The 21,530-nt window shown below is 43.1% G+C and overlaps 1 long non-coding RNA gene across 3 annotated transcripts; it reads right to left on the bottom strand.

Moving 5' to 3' along the window:
* Window positions 1–234: 234 nt before the first annotated feature.
* Window positions 235–12,080, bottom strand: LOC127316229 (uncharacterized). Of its 3 annotated transcripts, XR_011745890.1 has the most exons (19): window positions 11,283–12,080; window positions 10,708–10,748; window positions 10,502–10,608; window positions 10,344–10,421; window positions 10,018–10,258; window positions 9,055–9,906; window positions 8,854–8,929; window positions 8,511–8,665; window positions 8,185–8,423; window positions 8,049–8,094; window positions 6,780–6,900; window positions 6,543–6,638; window positions 6,107–6,208; window positions 5,870–5,939; window positions 4,839–4,957; window positions 4,542–4,597; window positions 3,652–3,834; window positions 1,887–3,542; window positions 235–1,776 (listed from the first exon to the last, which is right to left on the bottom strand). It is a non-coding gene; the product is annotated as an uncharacterized lncRNA (long non-coding RNA). The 3 variants fall into 3 exon arrangements; XR_011745893.1 differs by lacking the exon at window positions 4,839–4,957 and having other exon boundaries at window positions 4,572–4,597; window positions 8,049–8,423; XR_011745892.1 differs by lacking the exon at window positions 4,839–4,957 and having other exon boundaries at window positions 4,477–4,597; window positions 8,049–8,423.
* Between the last annotated feature and the right edge of the window lie 9,450 nt (window positions 12,081–21,530).

Genomic DNA, 21,530 nt, shown 5'->3' on the forward strand with positions numbered 1-21,530 from the left:
CATGAGATTTTGTTTTCCCATTTCCTGGTATTGTCCATTGATATTAAATATTTCACAATTTCTATAACATGTCAAGCTTTACCGGAACCACATTGGTAAGCAACGTATGCTATAAAACTAAATCATCAATCTATCACGTGGATGTCTGCACATTATGAAGTTTTGTCATCTACCAAGTAAGATCATCTATCTTGTCTAACTGAACACCATTCCATCTAGCCTGGGTAGTGCACAAAAATCTGAAACTCGTATATTAGCAGCCTTAGGATAAAATTACAGAGCATATGGCCATATAATTCTGAAACTCATACCAGTTTACATCTTCTCTGAAGTTTAACAACCTCACAAGTTTTGATTCCTGAACACTACAACTCGACTGACTACAAAATCCGGTCGATCTCGAGTGGAATCTCAAGCGCACGCCGCCCTGCGCTGGTGACAGTATCAGCTTGCCCAAGGCTGAGCTTGCCCAAGGCTGCAGGCAACGCTGAAGCGGCCCAGCCGCGCGTCTGTCTCGTGTCCAAGGAGTACGTCCTGAGTCGCGTCTTCTCATCTATGGAACTAAAAAACGGAAACATCTAACAACCTTAGATGCATGCCACATATCAGCCATTTTATTTTGTGCTCAGGTTCCTTATATGTCAAATACACTGTAATAAATACAGTCAGGTAACTTTTGCTGAAGAAATATCACTTCATGCACAACTTAGGTATGAACTGTAATATATATAACACTGACAGATATACTATATAACACTGATAGATATACATATTTTCGAGACACTGTCATACGAGTATTTTTCCTTGAGAACACCTAATGTAGCATGAAGACCTGAAACGTGAGTGAGCACAACAAACAGGTCTTATTACACACAAAATATGAAAGTTAATAATTCTGCCAGGACATCTTGCCCTTTATAAATTATATGCTGCATCTTAAAATTCCGAAGGGTTAATTCATGATCACACACAAATTGTTCAATGAACCTAACATGGAAAAGTAACAACCATGTGTCGGCAGGTTGTTCAATGAACCTAAAATGGAAGAGTAAGAACCCTATGTCAGCTGGATTAAATCTGCAGTACATATTGCATCAAATTTATGATAATATCTATGACTTTATGCCAAAAAGATGGAGGCTGGGGTCAAGGGGAAAAGTGAGGGCCCAGCTAGGCCAAAATGTTAAGTATGACTAAAAGCATAACGAGCATAGTGCAGATTCTTCAAAAAGAGATATAATAAAATATATTAATGCCTATGCAAGCAATCCTACAAAAACTATCGAATTAAAATTAGAAATCTAAACATGTGCACTGGCTTTATCTTGTAAAATAGACCATCAAGCTAATACCCTACTTGGATGTACAGTAAGCAACTCCCACCTAATTTGAGGGCTGCTACCCAACTGCTTCGGACCCGCTCCACGAACTGCATAAAAAACAAGAACAAGTCTCAAATTCGTTGCTCACCTGCAGATAGGTTGGAGACGGTGAGGTCGCTGGCACGGACACTTCAAACCCCCTCCTCGCTCAGGCGCGCTCTCCCTGCCGCCGCCGCCATCGCTCGGGAGCACCTGTTGTTGATGTAGGATTGTTTGGTTCTGTTGTTGATATAGGATTGTTTGGTTCCATCGTCGTCTCCAGCTCCCTTCCTCCTTGTGCCATATACAAAGCAGCCAAACGACCTCTCTGGCTACCACTGGCAGTGATGGCTACCTCCAACCATTAGAGCCCAACATCCCCTGCTTGATATCCTCCTTCTCTTCTTCCTCAGACCTGAACACATTGTGTTAAGAAATAACATCAATTATAGCAATTAAAAATCAGAGTGTTGGAGGGAGAGAGAGAGAAGATGAGGAGGGGGCTGAGGTTTGGGAAAAGATTACGTTGCAGAAACGGCCGTCGAGCAGCACGCTGGACACCGATGGCCACGCCCCTGAGCGGGCCGACCGGCTCCTCAATCTCCGAGACGGCGCCCGAACCCGTGGACGGCGGCGGCTGCGCAAGGGAGGAGCGGCGGCGGAAGCTGGCGAGGGCGGAGTAGTCGTCGCTCCCACCCCTTGAGGCTCTCCCCTTCTGCTGCACCAAGCTCCATCCTCTTCCTCACTTGCGGTGGCCAGCACAGCTCCGCCTCCCCGGCGACCACCCCTCCCGCCCCTTTGCGCCCTCCTCCTACCGCATCCCCTCCAACCAAGTCGTCACTGCCGCCGCCACCCACAGGGAAACGAGAGGAACCAGGAAAGGAGAGGCGGCTGCGGATTGGCCGATTGGGGATTTTTTTCACCATGGGCGTGCTTTGTCCACGTCTAGGGTTTTCACCTGTCTTCACGCGCACATGAAAATGAGCGACGTGAAACTGAAGAAATCCCATCTCTCATACGCGGTCCCACTGGAAAACAGGCCCAGCTGTCATAGTCGTTTGCTTGGATTGCCAGAGTGAACGAGAAAACAACTGAATGGACGGCTGTAAATCAACGCGGGGGTGAAAAACTGGACTGTCGCATGAATCCAACGACCAACAAAGACTTGCCCCCGGGAGTGCCTCCGTTGGCCGGGTAATTCTCCCAACTGAAGGGAGTGATGATAATATTTAAGCGTGACATGCTCCCATTATTTAACTTGACCTAATGGCACATCAAAAATACTCCTTAAGCACACTGTCATCACTCAAAACGCAGGAATGATGCCAAGATGATGGGTGTTGTTATAATGAGGGCATCGTAAACATCTTGCTTCCCTCAAAAATAATTGATGGATCATTTTTACCCAAGAAGTATTGTTATAATGAACTAAAATACAAGGCAATGCACCTGAATACCAACATGGCTTAGTAAAACCAGTGCCTCCAAGAAATGAATTCTGATCTTGAAGCTGAGATGGTTTACCTAGAAGAACCATAAAGCAATAATACTACCACAAGACAAAGCTAGAGTACTCTAAGCTAGAGTACTACCACGGGACAAAGCCAAAATACTCTAAGCTAGAATACTACCATAGGACGAAGCAATAATACTGTGAATAAGTTTGTACTTGTACACTTTATGAGTAAGTAGAAGCTGTCACAAGCAAGTATCAGACAAATCTCTAGCTACTGACGGTGACCAGCTGTGTAGAACAATAGACACACCTTGATAGTAAAACAGAGTAATACATGCAATGCTATAATGAGAAGAACATATATGACCGGAGCAAACATGAATAATACAAATTTAAAATGAAACTCCTCATTGCCATAATATACTTGCTGTAATGCTATAAACCGTGAGAACAAAACTGGGGACTCTATATAAGAGAGAACCAAACTTATGCATGCAGCATGTGGAATCCAGTACATCCAGATTTCATGGATATGGATTTCATGGATGTGCAAGCACCAAGGAGTAAAATTGCATAGTATGTGGGGTGATCATCAGCAGCCCACAAAGGCCGTTGAGGCATGTAGATTATACTAATTACCTGACCATCCAACATTCTTCCATCATGTTTGACGCCTGAAGGTTTTCCTTCGTTGGTGCCTTTACCGGCTGTATTTTCTATTTCATCTGCATGCCAAACATGGTGTGATTAACATCTAACTTCAATGGTTTACATATTACATGGAAATTAACAAAATATACTAAAACAGACAATTTATATAAGTTGGGGTAGAACCTTCAGCTGGTGCTTGTCTTTGACATCTTGCTTAGCAAGTGCCCATATCAGTTCAGGGTCAATTTTAGACTATCAACAAGTGACGAAGTCTGAAGGTGATGCTTCTAGCCTACAAGCATGCTCAAATCCTCAAGTCTTGTGCTCTTTTCGAATATTGGCCCACTCTGTAGATGTTATGAGTACCTGAAACAGAACATGTGCAACCTCTTCAAATCTATTTCGAAAGATACAAAACAAGATCAGCTAAAGCTTCTACAACACAGATTAATTATAATACAGTGGATTATCATCAATAGCACAAAATAATACCTCGAAATCCCTACATGATAGGCAACTGGGAGTATCATTCAATGGCACCTATTCTACCAAACTAACCAGCGGTGTGACAAAAGTTTTCGTCAAACAGTGAGATTGGACGGTAGAAAAGCAACAAAGTGAAAGATCAAACCGTCAGCAAGTGGTGTCGCTGAGCTGCTCTGAGAAGCTGAGTATCACGGCACCCTCTGAACTCTAAAGTGTAATAATTCATGAGGTAACCATATTAAAGGTTATTGTTGGGGGACTACTGACACTAAATTTCATTTATTCTTTATAATGGATAATTGTTTACTAACAGTCCTAGGCCAGAGATATTTTTGGTAAACTCATGTTTCTAAAAAATAATGTACTCACCAACCAAGAATGGACTATCAAACACAAGGATAACCCACATAACCTGGAAAGCTACAGGAAATATTTCTCAGAGCATGAATAGCATATAACATCCTGATACATGCAATGACATTTTCTGTGCTTTATATACTTAAGGAATATTTAGTTACTAACAATAAGCACCAATTAACCAATTGCTCGGGTTAAACTTGATTGTGTCCACAAGAGAGATAAATCACCTTGGTCTTCTTCTCCACCATACTCTTTACCTAGAATCTGCTCTTCTTTCTCAGTCCTGCGCACATTGTGTTCAGGAAAAGAATCAATTAGCTAGCAATTGTAAATCAGAGTGCTTTACTCAAGAAAAAGAAAAAGACCAGAACGCTAGAGGATGACAACTATGAAGCACCTCAATAACAAACACACGGTCGCAAACCATCCTAAACCCAAGGCCTAATGCGGGTTGTGTACATATAATTTCAAGCTCAGTTATGTCACAAACAAATTTGCACAGTTACTTGTTTATGATTAATTACCTCGTTTGAAGATACGGTATCTACAACTACCTGCTTGTGTCTAATCTGAGCGGACTGCACCACCAGCGCACGGGACGCAGAGGCCACATCAGTAAGTAAACCTGATGATGTCTTGCTCCCTTAAATCAGATTGTGAGAACCATTTTCTTAAAAAATAGAAAAGAAGGGACATGATGCGTTTTCTAGTAGAGCCATAACACTTAATTAAGATGCACAGGGACAACAATAATAGGGACATAACACTTAATTCAGATGCTAAATAAATAAGTACCAAGAAGAAGGACAATCATGGCAAAGGCTTGCATTATGTAGAAATGAAGATTTTCTTAATCTACATGCACTACTTTTATTTCAGTATACTAATGCAATAGTATCAATGAATTATAAAGAGCAAATAAAATCGGTAAAAGAATTATAGGTCATATATTCATAACGCATGTAGAACGTCATCTCTAGTAATATGGATTGAGTTGGAATCTACATCAAATGAAGTAAATATAATTATGCATGTGAAGTACAGTAGTGCTCCAAAATACTCTACATGTCAAGAAGGGTGAAATATCCAGTGGTCTACTTTCCAAAAGAAAAACGTGAGGCAAATGGATGATTCATACGCTAACCACCATGTTCATGCATCATATACTAATTAGAAGGACACATTGGTACACTTCTCAAAGTATTAATGCATGAATGGGTAATCAAATACTTAAATACGGCCTAGTGTACATCAATAAATTAGATTTGCGTCCAGCTTTCAAAATATAAAGCCACCGATTTGTTTTCCAATGTTTGCCGCTTAGAGTTCATAACTTTGAAACATGTAACGATGTATTTGCTGCTGGAGATAAATCGGGGAATGCAACATAAGCCTTTCCCACAGCGAATCACTATTTTATTGTACATAGCAGTTTAACCTAAAATCGAACCATGTATGGGAAAGAAGATAGCATGGATTGTCACAATCACTATAGAAACAATCAAGACCGAAACAAGGATAAAAAAACAAAAAAGAAGGAACAAAGCTTTCTCACCTCACCATGCCATCAAGAACTCACGCCAAGCCCCGGCAGCCACCCTCCAGTACGCTTCCCTGCCTGTAGCCTGAAGAGAGGAGATGTAGAATTTGAGAAAAACTATTGTGTGGACACAACAAAGCATAAGACACACGGAAAGAGAGGTGTGGAAGATGTGCTTTCTTGTACCAGCCATGGACAATATTAACATAAATGCTGCATGTAATCGCTAGTGGTAAGATGCTGAGAACCTACCTGCAAATAGAAGACTCATACTCCTGTATACTCATCTCAGACTTCAGTGGAGTAATACTTTGCAGGCATCTCTTACCATTTTAACGAAAGAAAGGACCAAATCTACAAAATAAGAGAGACAAAAATAAGTAAACATATAATACTTTGTTTCCTAAACAAAAAAAATACAGTCCTGAAAATAAGATAATTTATGGCCTAGTCAAGAGACATTGTGCTGCCTATCAACATTACAAAGCCATAAGAAATGGTTCACATGGCAAGACTGACCAGGTGCTCAAAATAGTCCTAGAATGGCACACTTAGAAATATAGACAAAAAATGAAAGAATATAAAGACTCTATATAATGCTAACGAAAAATGTGAAGAACCAACAGTTAGTGTACAATTTTTTAGTGCCGAACTAAACTAAATACAAAATTATAGATGGAAAATTCACCCTCCTCCAACACAACAGTTTTGAACAGTACTGGTCACCTCCTTCCTACAAATCACCTTCCCGGGACTCTTCTTTTTGCTCAGATCCATGACAAAGCTGCAAAAACAGCAGCAAATCCTCTTAACCATCAACAATTTTATAATGAGCTGAATAATAGATACAACAATATTAGTACGGCAACGTTGCTAATTAGTGTCCAGTGGAATCATTCAAGATTCAGAGCCATTCAGAACTTACTCCATTGCTGCCATCCTTTTGATGATGCCCAGGATAATCTGCAGGCTCCAAATAAGATCGCATCAACAACCAGCGCCTTGCAAACCAACAAGGCCTTGAAGCTCTTCACCTTTATACCAACCTACTCAAGAAAGAAGCAAAAGTTAAACCTCAAAAGCATCAGTTGGTGGCTGCAAGATTTACTACTACACTAACCACATCAAATCAGCAAGATTACAGATCTGAATAATAGTTACAACAATATTATTATGGCAACATTGGTAATTAGTGTCCAGTGGAATCATTCAAGATTCAGAGCTATTCAGAAAAAAACTTTAGTACTTCAGATATTATATGTACTCTCTATAGCTGTTTCTCTCTTTTAATGCAATGATACACAAGGATTTTGCGTATTTGCAAAAGAAGTATATGCAGGAGATGATAACCAACAAATTTTCTGTAGAGCACATAATATATACACTCTGGAATGGGCAAGAATGATTGGTCCTACTTTGTGTACTACTGAACAGAAATTTAAAGTAGAATATCAGATTGAACGAAGCTTGAAGTTTTTTTTTCGGGCTTATAGAATTGCACAATACATCTATTTAACCATGATTTCGTTCCACAGTGGCATGTTGTCACCCAAATGTTGTTGTAAGTCGGCTATTTTATGCACAAATGCACAACATATCAGAATGCACTTTCAGAGTAAGGAAGTGCCAAAATACAGACAACAAATATAAAAAAAACCACATCGTACGTCCTAAATAATATAGATTCGGAACATAAGAGGTATAAATCAATATTGCAATGCAAAAAGCAATATTTAGCATCCCAAAATTCTGAAATAATATAATTCCAGAGATCAATCCGGCAAAGCAAAAAACCAATAATTACATTCCAAAATAGCAGTGAAGATGTGTCAATACAGGTTATTTTGTTGCTAGGTGGCATACATATCATGTGCCTACCCAAGTGATTTGGCTATAGACCAATTGGGTATTACATCTCACCAGTAATCAAACTTGATAGCTAGAACAGATTGGACAACACACAAAGCAAACCGATCACCGCACATGTCAAGGAACAGAAGAAGAAATGAGGCAACCACTATGTGGACAACAGAGCACACACAATAAGCAGAAAACAGAGCCGATGCGGTTCCCACGGCAACCCCTCATCGTAAAAGAGCGAAAGTTTAACATGGGCAATGCACAACAATGATAACAGTAACACATGAAGTAAACAGACGACACTAAGTTGGGGATGTAGACAAAAGTTTCAGACCTAATATGACGGTTATTTCTTGAAGCCTCATATCCTCACAATTATCCTGTCACAATCATATAGAGCTTTTCTTTTTAGTAGGGAACAACACCAAGCAGAAAAAATTAACAACTATATATCATTATCAAATCCGCACCTTTTCACATCTTCATTTGTTTCTACATCCAACCAAACAACAATCTTAAAAAGAGAAAAATCATAATGCACACCGAATCAAGCATAAACCAAAGCGATGTCACTGAAAATCGAAGAGACAAGAAAGAGTTTCCTGGCCGAGGACATCCGTAACCATGCATTGTTGGGATCTGGGTACCACCATGAGCACGCTCGTAGGCGTGGTTCCCTACCACCGCTCTTCACCTTTTATTATATGGCCTAGGGATTAAGAAATTTTACAATCAACACTATTATCGATGACTTTAAATATATTACTCTGGCTAAAATTGCTGCTCTTCTTCTTACAAAAAAAACCATGTAGATATAAATAGAGGAGATGATGTGGAGGGAGGCATAGATGTGGTCGATACTTTGCAGGAGGGAGCAACCCTATTGTTGTGCTAATCAAGCAGAACAACAATGATCAGACCCTCCAAAAAAATCACCCTTTCGCTCCTTTCCTGTTCCACCAAACAGAGAGTTGCATTATTAGATCGATCTAAGACTGGAAAGCATTAAGGCAGTATAAAAATTGTAACAAACACCTCCACCGGAGAAAAAGTGAGAAGCAACAAAGCGAGAAATATTGAATGATGTTGGATACCGTGGAAGAGAGAAAGAGAAATAGATCTTAGTAGGATAAGCATACCTAGAACAGCCATGGAGTCCATAAAAACCAATGATGGCTGGTGCTACTGTCGGTGAATCTCCTGGACACCCAAACCCTAGATACAAAATAAAAATTAAATTAGAGGAATCAGATGAGGAAGCTCCCGTGGGGAGGGCCAGAAATATGATAAAGGGAGAAGAATGCAGATATGCTCAGGTGGAGCACGAACAGCAACCATACCAATCTGAACAAATTCTCCAACTGCACATTCCCGAAACAGACTATTCATCAAATCTCCACTAAAAGGATGAACTATTGTAGTCACTTGCCATTATCGCGGTCCATAGGTAGAGGCCCCCATTGTTCTGCAGTGGCAGAACCCTCACATATGCAGGTACAGTGAATATAGAAAATAATAAAGGTTGCTTGAATAATTGGTAAGTATCAAAGGAAAGCTTGCACTGTGCAACAAAATGATAAAAGCCTCTCTGTGAATAGAAATAGAGGTTAAAAAACTTGGCAAAGATGGAAAGCTTCAGTATAATTTCAGCTTTGCCTTCCGCCACATCTGCAGGTACAACCGCCGCAATCCCAAATCCACACCAATGCATTACTCCTAGATATAAAACGAGCAACGAATATTGTGACTCTGAAATTTTAGAAGGGGACAAAGAACACAAACATATTAAAAATTTCATATCCACATCATAGAGCTTAAGCTCCTATAGCCACACATGTGTTCCTATACAATCTGGAATTAACATGACCAAAAGGTTGGCATTTGTTATACTTGACAATGCCACAGATAACAGGTGCCCCACTTTAGTAAAACAGGGATTCCCCAAAATGGCCAAAATGAGGATTAGGGGATGGAACTCAGAATTCAGTATACAATCTTTACTGTCCCTTGATGGTGATGGTAATAGTGGTTGATACTGCATCAGCAGCCCACCATGGCCTGTCTCATCATGTGCATCACAAGGCTATCAGGTATATAGTTTACAATTACCTGACCATCCCACGGCCTTCCACACTAAGTTTTGACACCTCAAGGTTTGTTGGTGCCTTCAGCTGCTGCAATTTCTTGTTCATCTGCATGCCCAACATGAAGTGATTAACGTCTAACTTCAGCAGTTTACACACCACATGACAGTTATTAAGATATGGTACAAACAGCCATTTTATGTAAGTTGGGGGTAGAACCTTCAGCTGGTGCTAGTCTTGGACTACTTGCTTAGCAAGTGCCCTAATCAGTTCAGGGTAAATTTTGGACTGTCACTCCAGGGGGCAAACCTTGGTTGATCGTCCGATCGGGTCAAAACAGTGAATTTTAGTTCCCACATCGAACAACAGCCGCTCGATGCGTAGTCTAAAGATGGTGCTTCTGGTCTAGAAGCATTCTCTAATCCTCAAATCTTGTGCTCTTTTCCAATATTGGTCCAATCTGTATTTTTTGTTTACAGTTAGTCATATACGGAGAAAAAATCTTAAGCATCAAATTAAAATGCTTAGAAAGAACAAGAAATTACCTATTTATCAACCAGTTCATTGGCTGATATATTTCTTGCTTGCTCCCTTCCTGTTCCAACAAGCAGAGAGAGCCATTCCTAAGAGGAGAAGAAGTTGATTAGATCAATCTAAACTGACATAAACGAAGTGAAAGGCAAGATAAAACTCGAAACAATACCTCAACCAGAGCCACACCAGGCTGGACGGAATGCATCGCAACGTATACTTGCGCCGGAGCCGGGAGGACTCCCAAGGCCACCCCTCCTCCCACTATTTATTGACAGTCTGCTGCCACACGAGCAATGATGATGCCAATTAATGAACGAACTTTGGCTTAATACAAAAACGTAGGATATGAGGCGACTTAAGAGACTCCAATGTTACCATTCAGATCAATGACAGGGTACATGAGAAGAGACCTTGATCTGTAAAGATGACTTAGTTAATTTAAACACGCAAGAATGCAAATTTATACACTAAGCATTGCCATGTAAAGATGGAAGACCTTGAGAAAATCCAAGTTCAGCATTTTTTTTTGTAAATCTGATGAAGAATTAACTTGCGTCGAATTTAAACATGACTTGATTAATGAAAGTGGACTGACATACTCTACATAAGAATATTTGATTATCTGAAAGTTGCATGCATCATATACTACACCCTGCAATGCCTCAATGTATACATCAATAGAAACTTGAGGCAAACCAAACCGATTGGAACACACTCAAACTCTAACTCTAAAAACTGCACCACACCATGGAACATTTCTGGTACAAATTCCCCAGGACCCTATCCATACATGTATATACATATGACATGATATACACAAACACACAAGCATTCACAACTGAATACCCGTGGCTATTGGATCTGGAGATCCAAGACCATGACAATAAGGCGGGCTGCAAGCAGCCTAGGAAGGTGAAACAAGACAAGGCAAAGAAAATAAAGAAACCCACCAGAAAATGAGACCACCAGCAGCCGCGGCCACCATCTTCCACCAGCTGTGCGTGCGGCCGGCCACCATCGTCCACCAGTGGCGCAACGCCGCGCACGGCCGGCCAACCTACTCTCCTCCCATGGCTTCTTCGTGGTGAGATCCGGCAGTCACCTAGAGGAGCCGCGACGGCGGCGTCGACCCGAGGCGGCGGCTGACGCGGCCTCTGCGCGGCGACGCCCGCGACCGGCGGTGACCGTCGCCTGCCGGCGCTCAGAAGCAGGTCGTCGGGGGAGTCGTGGGGACGACGGATCCTTCCCTGCTCGTCGCCGCCCCGACCGCCCGTTCCTGCCCTGCTCGCCGCCACCATCGGAGCTCGCTGTCAGGAGGCAGCCGCTCGACCGCTTGGGAGAAAGAGAAGAGACGAGGGATTGGGGAGGAGCGAGGAGGCGCGGGGATTGGAGGAGGAGGGACCAATCCCAATCTAGGGTTTTCACCCGGCGGAGGATGGAGGCGGAGTGGCGGACGAATGAGGCTTCGGGCCAGAACCCTAGCGGAATTGGTCGCCTCTGTCTCGAGCCGCGCGTACACAAAGAAAGGCTACGCAAACGAGCTGTTCTGGCTGTCTCTTCCTGTCGGCTCCACACCTGGTTGGGCCCAATTGTCATGCATTCATTTGCAGAAAGCTGGTGACGAAAAAATTACCGCAATGGATGGCTGAGGTGAAAAGCGGGAGTGAATCGCTTGCATCCAACGGTGGACGAACGTTTGCCCCTCTCAGGTGCCTTGGTTGGCCGGGTAGTCTAGGAACATTTATAGGAGAAATGTTTCTTCAGAGACACACCCGTGCATGATCATATATTAGGACATGAGAATTAGCATCAGGAGTAAGGGCACCACTTCAACAAAAGGAGGCGGGCGTGTCGGTAAGAATGTAAGAGGGCGCGCTCCGTGACTCATCGTGGCGCGCCTATCCCCGACGTCAGCCGGTAACCACCGGCCGCCCCGGAGCGCCATGGTTTGCCGCCGCTGTTCTGCCAGGGCATCGCGGGGTTAAGGGATCGTATTAATGGAGTCATGCATGTATGCGTGCATGTTCCGCCATTCCTCCAGGCCTTCAAGTGAAGGCATTGAGCTGAAGAAGTACACACGTGCATGCAGCGCACGCGTGTATTCCACGGGCCTTTGCGCGGCTGCCGGTCGCTGGCGCCTACTGCCGTAAGTGTTGTGTTGATGATGAGCTTCCAAGCACAGCTCCTTGCATAGGGCTTGTTTTATTTTTAACCCAGTGCTAAGGGTCAGGATGGTTGATGCAGATGAACTTCCAGCTCGAGGAAGTGTCACGGCACTAGAGTGTTGACGTAGAGGCAGGGTCGCGAGTGCCGAGCGTTGATGTAGAGGTAGTGTCGCTACTGCTGAGTGTTGATGTAGATGCAGTGTAGCTACCACCGAGTGTTGATGTAGAGGTGGTGTCGCGAGTGCTAAGTGTTGATGTAGTGTCGCGAGTGCCAAGTGTTGATGTAGAGGCAGAGTCGCGAGAGCCGAGTGTTGATGTACATTGGTGCGGGAAGGTACGTCCGCGTACACATTTTGAAAAAGACCGGTTGGGATCGTGTGCGATGCCGACCAACCGGCTAGTATTCCTTCATCTTCATTCCACGACGAAATAACATGCCGTGTCGTGGAGAAATTTTATCAATCCAGTCGGGACCATGTAGCCATCATGGTGCCAGCCGACTAGATTGAAGGGTTGCACAGATTCGCGCTAGCCGCACTGGCGCGCTGCACTGCTCCCATATCTTCATGTGTTGATGTAGATGTGCTGCCGGAAAGTCATCGGCGTCAACACCGTCACGGCATTGCCGAAGCAGGCCGGTGTAGACATTTGAAGGTCGTGGCGAGCTCATCATCATGGGCGCCGAGTCGCAACTCAACTTCTGAAAACGTGTCCCTGTACTTTCTCGGGTTCGAGGAAACAAGAGCAAGGAAACACATAGCAATGTAGAGAGTAACAAAAATAACGGGTTTGGTTTGGGATTTTTTTAAAATGTTGGCTTTCCTGTTATACACTAGCTATATGTGTGATATCCGAGCAGGCCGCCGAAGGACTTGTCATTGGGAACCGTCGAAAGACCATGACGATTATAACTTGTCCTTGCGTGTCCGTGTGTGTGGAGCCTCCGTATTCGGAGATGCTTCCGAGAGGCAGTAGAGAGTCATACCCTAGCCCATCATGGTATGGAGGAACCCCACAGCTCAGCATGCCCCCTGCATGATGCCCCACGGACCCAGAGACTTGGGCATGGTAGGACGGGGTTGAATGGCTTTGGGACAATTACTTGAGAGTTTCCATGCCTTCTTGAGGGGTGGTGAACAGCTACCTTCCGCCTTCTTTCCAATGGGTTCCCTCGATCTTCGGGACCTTTATACTTGATTCTTGGATTTTCTGGATTTTTGCCGTCTTGTGAAGGCTGCCTATACGGGCCATTTGAATGACCATTGACTTCATGAGATTGCTTGTACTTCTTTTGGAGTTTTTGTTTGCTTGAGCTCCTTTGTAATTCTTCTTTGCTTGAACTTTTGGGACTATTTTTCGCTTGCTTGGGGACCCCATCTTGAGAACTTGGAAGGCAACCATTCACCTTGGTGGACTACAAAACCCTCTGGCACTTTATTTGGAGCTTATGGTGGCACGCCCCAGGGTTGTCACATGGCTCCACACCTAGTCGAACTTGTGCTGAGTTGGGCGGGCCTTTTATGATCTTTCTCCTAAGGTCTTCCCCGGAGCGTGAGCCTCTGTGAGAGAGTGGCACGCCGAGAAGCATGGGGCGCGGAGCCTCAGTACGATGAAGTGCCCAAGTAATCTTCTCCACTGCCTCCAGAAGCATACACTTGGTACGTGCCGTGCTTTATGGGTGTGAGAGCCGCTCAACTTGCAGCTTGACACATTGTGCCACCCTCCGACAAGCCCCAGGGTAGCCAAATCTTCAATCACAAGCATGGTGTGTTGGGGGAAAGCCATTTTTTTTGTTGGACATGGTCCGTTTTAAAATGGGGGAAATAAATATCCATGCCATGCATATAAGAATGCACCATGGATCGAGCCGACCGAGGATTCCCCATTATTAAAAAAACAAAAAAAGGCAATGGAAGAGGCAAATGTTTAGCAAAAATATTTTTTGAAGAACCTTCCATTGATTGGAGGCATGGGCCGGGCTCCCTGGGGATCGACCAGCTGGTATGCACTCCAGTCGTAGACTTGCTCGATGGTGTATGGTCCTTCCCACTTCGGCTCGAACTTCCCCTTCGTCTTGTGTGTGACGACGATGGGGCGCCTGAGCACAAGGACCAGCTCGCCTTTCCGGAAGACGCGCCGCTTGACGAGCTTGTCATAAGCTCTCACCATGTTCTGGCGATAAAGCTCTAGATTTTGTAGGGCATGAAGTCGCTCCTCTTCCAGGGCGTCGAGCTCCTGAAACCGCAAGTGTACCTGTTCGTCTTTGGTGAGTTCGTCTTGGATAGCCACCCGTAGAGAGGGTAGCTGGACCTCCAATGGAAGAACCGCTTCACTCCCATAGACCAAGGAGTAGGGAGTCGCTTGAGTTGGGGTACGGACCATAACGCGGTACGCCCATAAAGACTCGAAGAGACGGTCAGGCCAGTCTCTTCTATGTCTTGTCACCGTCTTCTTGAGTATCTTGCCAAGCGTCTTGTTGAAGGCTTCAATGGCTCCGTTTGCTTGAGGGTAGTAGCCGGTGGAGTAGTTCCACTTGATCTTGTACTTCGCCATGAACATGTGCATCTTATTGGACTTGAAAGCCTTGGCGTTGTCGGAGGTGATGCGGTGTGGAATCCCAAAGCGATATATGATATTTCGCTCTAGGAAGTTGATGACGTTGTCGCTCTTCACCTCCCGCAGCGGGACAGCCTCTGCCCACTTGGAGAAGTAGTCGGTCGTTGCAAGGATGAAGCGATGTCCCCCGGAAGATGGTGGGTCAATAGGGCCGATGACGTCGATGCCCCAAGCATCGAATGTCCATGCGGGAATGCTGGGGTGTAGAGGAGCTGGCGGCTGATGCTTGAAGTCGCCATGGATTTGGCAACCATGGCATGACTTGGCCACCCGGAGACAGTCGGTCATGATGCCGGGCCAATAGTACCCAGCTAGGCGTATGCCATGGTACATTTTGGCCCCGCCTTGGTGGCCACCGCAAACTCCGTGGTGCATCTCCTGCAGGATCTTCTCAGCTTCACCTCGGTTGACACACCGAAGTAAAATCTCCTGCCCATGAGACCGTCTGTACAAGACGCCGGCCTTATAGACATAGAATGGGAGTCGTCACTGCAGTTGGCGCCTCTTGACGGGGTCATCGGGGAGGCTGCCATGCTTGAAGTAGTCAAGGAAGGGTTGCAGCCACTCGTCCTCCTCCACGGCATTTGTCGTGATGGTATTGACTTCGCCTTCCTCCGGGACGAGCTCCAAGACAGCGGGAAGAAGCCACCATTCTTCAACCGTCACTTGCGTGGATTTGTCACTTGGGAGAACCAGCGCCGATGCCAGTTTCGCCAACGCGTCGGTAGGTGCATTCGTGCTTCGCGGAACATGGAGCACTTCGACTTGTTGAAATTTATCCATGAGCTTCCGGGCCGCGTTGTAGTACGGCACCAGTTCAGGCTTGTGATACGTCTCCGACGTATCGATAATTTCTTATGTTCCATGCCACATTATTGATGTTATCTACATGTTTTATGCACACTTTATGTCATATTCGTGCATTTTCTGGAACTAACCTATTAACAAGATGCCGAAGTGCCAGTTGCTGTTTTCTGCTGTTTTGGTTTCAGAAATCCTAGTAACGAAATATTCTCGGAATTGGACGAAATCAACGCCCAGGGTCCTATTTTGCCACGAAGCTTCCAGAAGTCCGAAGAGGAGACGAAGAGGGGCCACGAGGGGGCCACACCCTAGGGCGGCGCGGCCCCCCCCTTGGCCGCGCGGCCCTGTGGTGTGGGGCCCTCGTGCCGCCTCTTGACCTGCCCTTCCGCCTACTTAAAGCCTCCGTTGCGAAACCCCCAGTACCGAGAGCCACGATACGGAAAACCTTCCAGAGACGTCGCCGCCGCCGATCCCATCTCGGGGGATCCAGGAGATCGCCTCCGGCACCCTGCCGGAGAGGGGAATCATCTCCCGGAGGACTCTACGCCGCCATGGTCGCCTCCGGAGTGATGTGTGAGTAGTCTACCCCTGGACTATGGGTCCATAGCAGTAGCTAGATGGTTGTCTTCTCCCCATTGTGCTATCATTGTCGGATCTTGTGAGCTGCCTAACATGATCAAGATCATCTATCTGTAATTCTATATGTTGCGTTTGTTGGGATCCGATGAATAGAGAATACTTGTTATGTTGATTATCAAAGTTATATCTATGTGTTGTTTATGATCTTGCATGCTCTCCGTTACTAGTAGATGCTCTGGCCAAGTAGATGCTTGTAACTCCAAGAGGGAGTATTTATGCTCGATAGTGGGTTCATGCCTGCATTGACACCTGGGACAGTGACAGAAAGTTCTAAGGTTGTGTTGTGCTGTTGCCACTAGGGATAAAACATTGATGCTATGTCTAAGGATGTAGTTGTTGATTACATTACGCACCATACTTAATGCAATTGTCTGTTGCTTTGCAACTTAATACTGGAGGGGGTTCGGATGATAACCTGAAGGTGGACTTTTTAGGCATAGATGCAGTTGGATGGCGGTCTATGTACTTTGTCGTAATGCCCAATTAAATCTCACTATACTCATCATGATATGTATGTGCATGGTCATGCCCTCTTTATTTGTCAATTGCCCAACTGTAATTTGTTCACCCAACATGCTGTTTGTTTTATGGGAGAGACACCTCTAGTGAACTGTGGACCCCGGTCCAATTCTCTATACTGAAATACAATCTACTGCAATACTGGTTCTACTGTTTTCTGCAAACAATCATCTTCCACACAATACGGTTAATCCTTTGTTACAGCAAGCCGGTGAGATTGACAACCTCACTGTTTCGTTGGGGCAAAGTACTTTGGTTGTGTTGTGCAGGTTCCACGTTGGCGCCGGAATCCCTGGTGTTGCGCCGCACTACATCCCGCCGCCATCAACCTTCAACGTGCTTCTTGGCTCCTCCTGGTTCGATAAACCTTGGTTTATTTCTGAGGGAAAACTTGCTGCTGTGCGCATCATACCTTCCTCTTGGGGTTCCCAACGAACGTGTGAGTTACACGCCATCAAGCTCTTTTTCTGGCGCCGTTGCCGGGGAGATCAAGACACGCTGCAAGGGGAGTCTCCACTTCTCAATCTCTTTACTTTGTTTTTGTCTTGCTTAGTTTTATTTACTACTTTATTTGCTGCACTAAATCAAAATACAAAAAAATTAGTTGCTAGTTTTACTTTATTTGCTATCTTGTTTGCTATATCAAAAACACAAAAAAAAAATTTAGTTACTTGCATTTACTTTATCTAGTTTGCTTTATTTACTGTTGCTAAAATGGCCAACCCTGAAAATACTAAGTTGTGTGACTTCACAACCACAAATAATAATGATTTCTTATGCACACCTATTGCTCCACCTGCTACTACAGCAGAATTCTTTGAAATTAAACCTGCTTTACTGAATCTTGTCATGCGAGAGCAATTTTCTGGTGTTAGTTCTGATGATGCTGCTGCCCATCTTAATAATTTTGTTGAATTGTGTGAAATGCAAAAATATAAAGATGTAGATGGTGACATTATAAAATTAAAATTGTTCCCTTTCTCATTAAGAGGAAGAGCTAAAGATTGGTTGCTATCTCTGCCTAAGAATAGTATTGATTCATGGACTAAATGCAAGGATGCTTTTATTGGTAGATATTATCCCCTGCTAAAATTATATCTTTGAGGAGTAGCATAATGAATTTTAAACAATTAGATACTGAACATGTTGCTCAAGCTTGGGAAAGAATGAAATCTCTGGTTAAAAATTGCCCAACCCATGGACTGACTACTTGGATGATCATCCAAACCTTCTATGCAGGACTAAATTTTTCTTCGTGGAATTTATTGGATTCAGATGCTGGAGGTACCTTTATGTCCATCACTCTTGGCGAAGCAACAAAGCTTCTTGATAATATGATGATCAACTACTCTGAATGGCACACGGAAAGAGCTCCACAAGGTAAGAAGGTAAATTCTGTCGAAGAAACCTCTTCCTTGAGTGATAAGATTGATGCTATTATGTCTATGCTTGTGAATGATAGGACTAATATTGATCCTAATAATGTTCCGTTAGCTTCATTGGTTGCACAAGAAGAACATGTTGATGTAAATTTCATTAAAAATAATAATTTCAACAACAATGCTTACCGGAACAATTCTAGTAACAACTATAGGTCATACCCTTATAATAATGGCAACGGCTATGGTAATTCTTATGGGAATTCTTACAACAATAATAGGAGTTCACCCCCTGGACTTGAAGCCATGCTTAAAGAATTTATTAGTACACAAACTGCTTTTAACAAATCTGTTGAAGAAAAGCTTGGGAAAATTGATATACTTGCTTCTAAAGTCGATAGTCTTGCTGCTGATGTTGATCTTTTGAAATCGAAAGTTATGCCTAATGAAAATCATCATAATAAAATTGTTACTACAGCAAATGTCATCCAAGTTAGAATTAATGAGAATATAAGATTAATGGCTGAACTGCGTGCTAGGTGGGATAGAGAAGAAAATGAAAAACTAGCTAAAGAGAAGAATGTAGCTAAAGTTTGGACTATTACCACCACTAGTAATGCTAATGCTACACATGTTGCTGCACCTCCTACCATTAATAATAAAAGAAATGGTGTTAGCAATGTTTCCACTTCTAATGCAAAGCGCGAGAAACTGCCTGAAACTGCTAAAACTGCTGAAACCGCATGTGATAAAGCTGCTGAAATTTTTTCCAACATTGGGGATGATGATCCCATTGCTTTAGATTATAATGGTTTGAATTTTGATGATTGCCACATCTCTGAAGTTATAAAGTTCTTGCAAAAACTTGCTAAAAGTCCTAATGTTAGTGCTATAAATTTGGCTTTCACGCAACATATTACAAATGCTCTCATAAAAGCTAGAGAAGAGAAACTAGAGCGCGAAGCCTCTATTCCTAAAAAGCTAGAGGATGGTTGGGAACCCATCATTAAGATGAAGGTTAAAGATTTTGATTGTAATGCTTTATGTGATCTTGGTGCAAGTATTTCTGTTATGCCTAAGAAAATTTATAATATGCTTGACTTGCCACCGCTGAAAAATTGTTATTTGAATGTTAATCTTGCTGATCATTCTACAAAGAAACCTTTGGGGAAAGTTGATAATGTTCGCATTACCGTTAATAATAACCTTGTCCCCGTTGATTTTGTTGTCTTGGATATTGAATGCAATGCATCTTGTCCCATTATATTGGGAAGACCTTTTCTTCGAACTGTTGGTGCTATCATTGATATGAAGGAAGGTAATATAAAATATCAATTTCCTCTCAAGAAAGGTATGGAACACTTCCCTAGAAAGAGAATGAAGTTACCTTTTGATTCTATTATGAGAACAAATTATGATGTTGACATTTCGTCTCTTGATAATACTTGATACACACTTTCTGCGCCTAGCTGAAAGGCGTTAAAGAAAAGCGCTTATGGGAGACAACCCATGTTTTTACCTATAGTACTTTGTTTTTATTTTGTGTCTTGGAAGTTGTTTACTACTGTATCAACCTCTCCTTATCTTAGTTTAGTGTTTTGTTGTGCCAAGTAAAGTCGTTGATAGAAAAGTTCATACTAGATTTGGATTACTGCGCAGAAACAGATTTCTTTGCTGTCACGAATCTGGGCTGTTTTCCCTGTAGGTAACTCAGAAAATTATGCCAATTTACGTGAGTGATCCTCAGATATGTACGCAACTTTCATTCAATTTGAGCATTTTCATTTGAGCAAGTCTGGTGCCTCGATAAAATTCGTCAATACGAACTGTTCTGTTTTGACAGATTCTGCCTTTTATTTCGCATTGCCTCTTTTGCTATGTTGGATGAATTTCTTTGATCCATTAAGGTCCATTAGCTTTAGGCAATGTCCAGAAGTGTTAAGAATGATTGCGTCACCTCTGAACATGTTAATTTTTATTGTCGCTAACCCTCTAATGAGTTGTTCTAAGTTTGGTGTGGAGGAAGTTTTCAAAGATCAAGAGAGGAGTATGATGCAACATGATCAAGGAGAGTGAAAGCTCTAAGCTTGGGGATGCCCCGGTGGTTCACCCCTGCATATATCAAGAAGACTCAAGCGTCTAAGCTTGGGGATGCCCAAGGCATCCCCTTCTTCATCGACAACATTATCAGGTTCCTCCCCTGAAACTATATTTTTATTCCATCACATCTTATGTGCTTTTCTTGGAGCGTCGGTTTGTTTTTGTTTTTTTGTTTTGTTTGAATAAAATGGATCCTAGCATTCACTTTATAGGAGAGAGACACGCTCCGCTGTAGCATATGGACAAGTATGTCCTTGGTTTCTACTCATAGTATTCATGGCGAAGTTTCTTCTTCGTTAAATTGTTATATGGTTGGAATTGGAAAATGATACATGTAGTAATTTGCTATAATGTCTTGGATAATGTGATACTTGGCAATTGTTGTGCTCATGTTTAAGCTCTTGCATCATATGCTTTGCACCCATTAATGAAGAAATACATAGAGCATGCTAAAATTTGGTTTGCATATTTGGTTTCTCTAAGGTCTAGATAATTTCTAGTATTGAGTTTGAACAACAAGGAAGACGGTGTAGAGTCTTATAATGTTTTCAATATGCCTTTTATGTGAGTTTTGCTGCACCGGTTCATCCTTGTGTTTGTTTCAAATAAGCCTTGCTAGCCTAAACCTTGTATCGAGAGGGAATACTTCTCATGCATCCAAAATACTTGAGCCAACCACTATGCCATTTGTGTCCACCATACCTACCTACTACATGGTATTTTCCGCCATTCCAAAGTAAATTGCTTGAGTGCTACCTTTAAAATTCCATCATTCACCTTTGCAATATATAGCTCATGGGACAAATAGCTTAAAAACTATTGTGGTATTGAATATGTACTTATGCACTTTATCTCTTATTAAGTTGCTTGTTGTGCGATAACCATGTTTACTGGGGACGCCATCAACTACTCTTTGTTGAATTTCATGTGAGTTGCTATGCATGTTCGTCTTGTCTGAAGTAAGAGCGATCTACCA

The sequence above is a fragment of the Lolium perenne genome, chromosome 1 (assembly GCF_019359855.2).
Source record: "Lolium perenne isolate Kyuss_39 chromosome 1, Kyuss_2.0, whole genome shotgun sequence".
Taxonomy (NCBI): domain Eukaryota; kingdom Viridiplantae; phylum Streptophyta; class Magnoliopsida; order Poales; family Poaceae; genus Lolium; species Lolium perenne.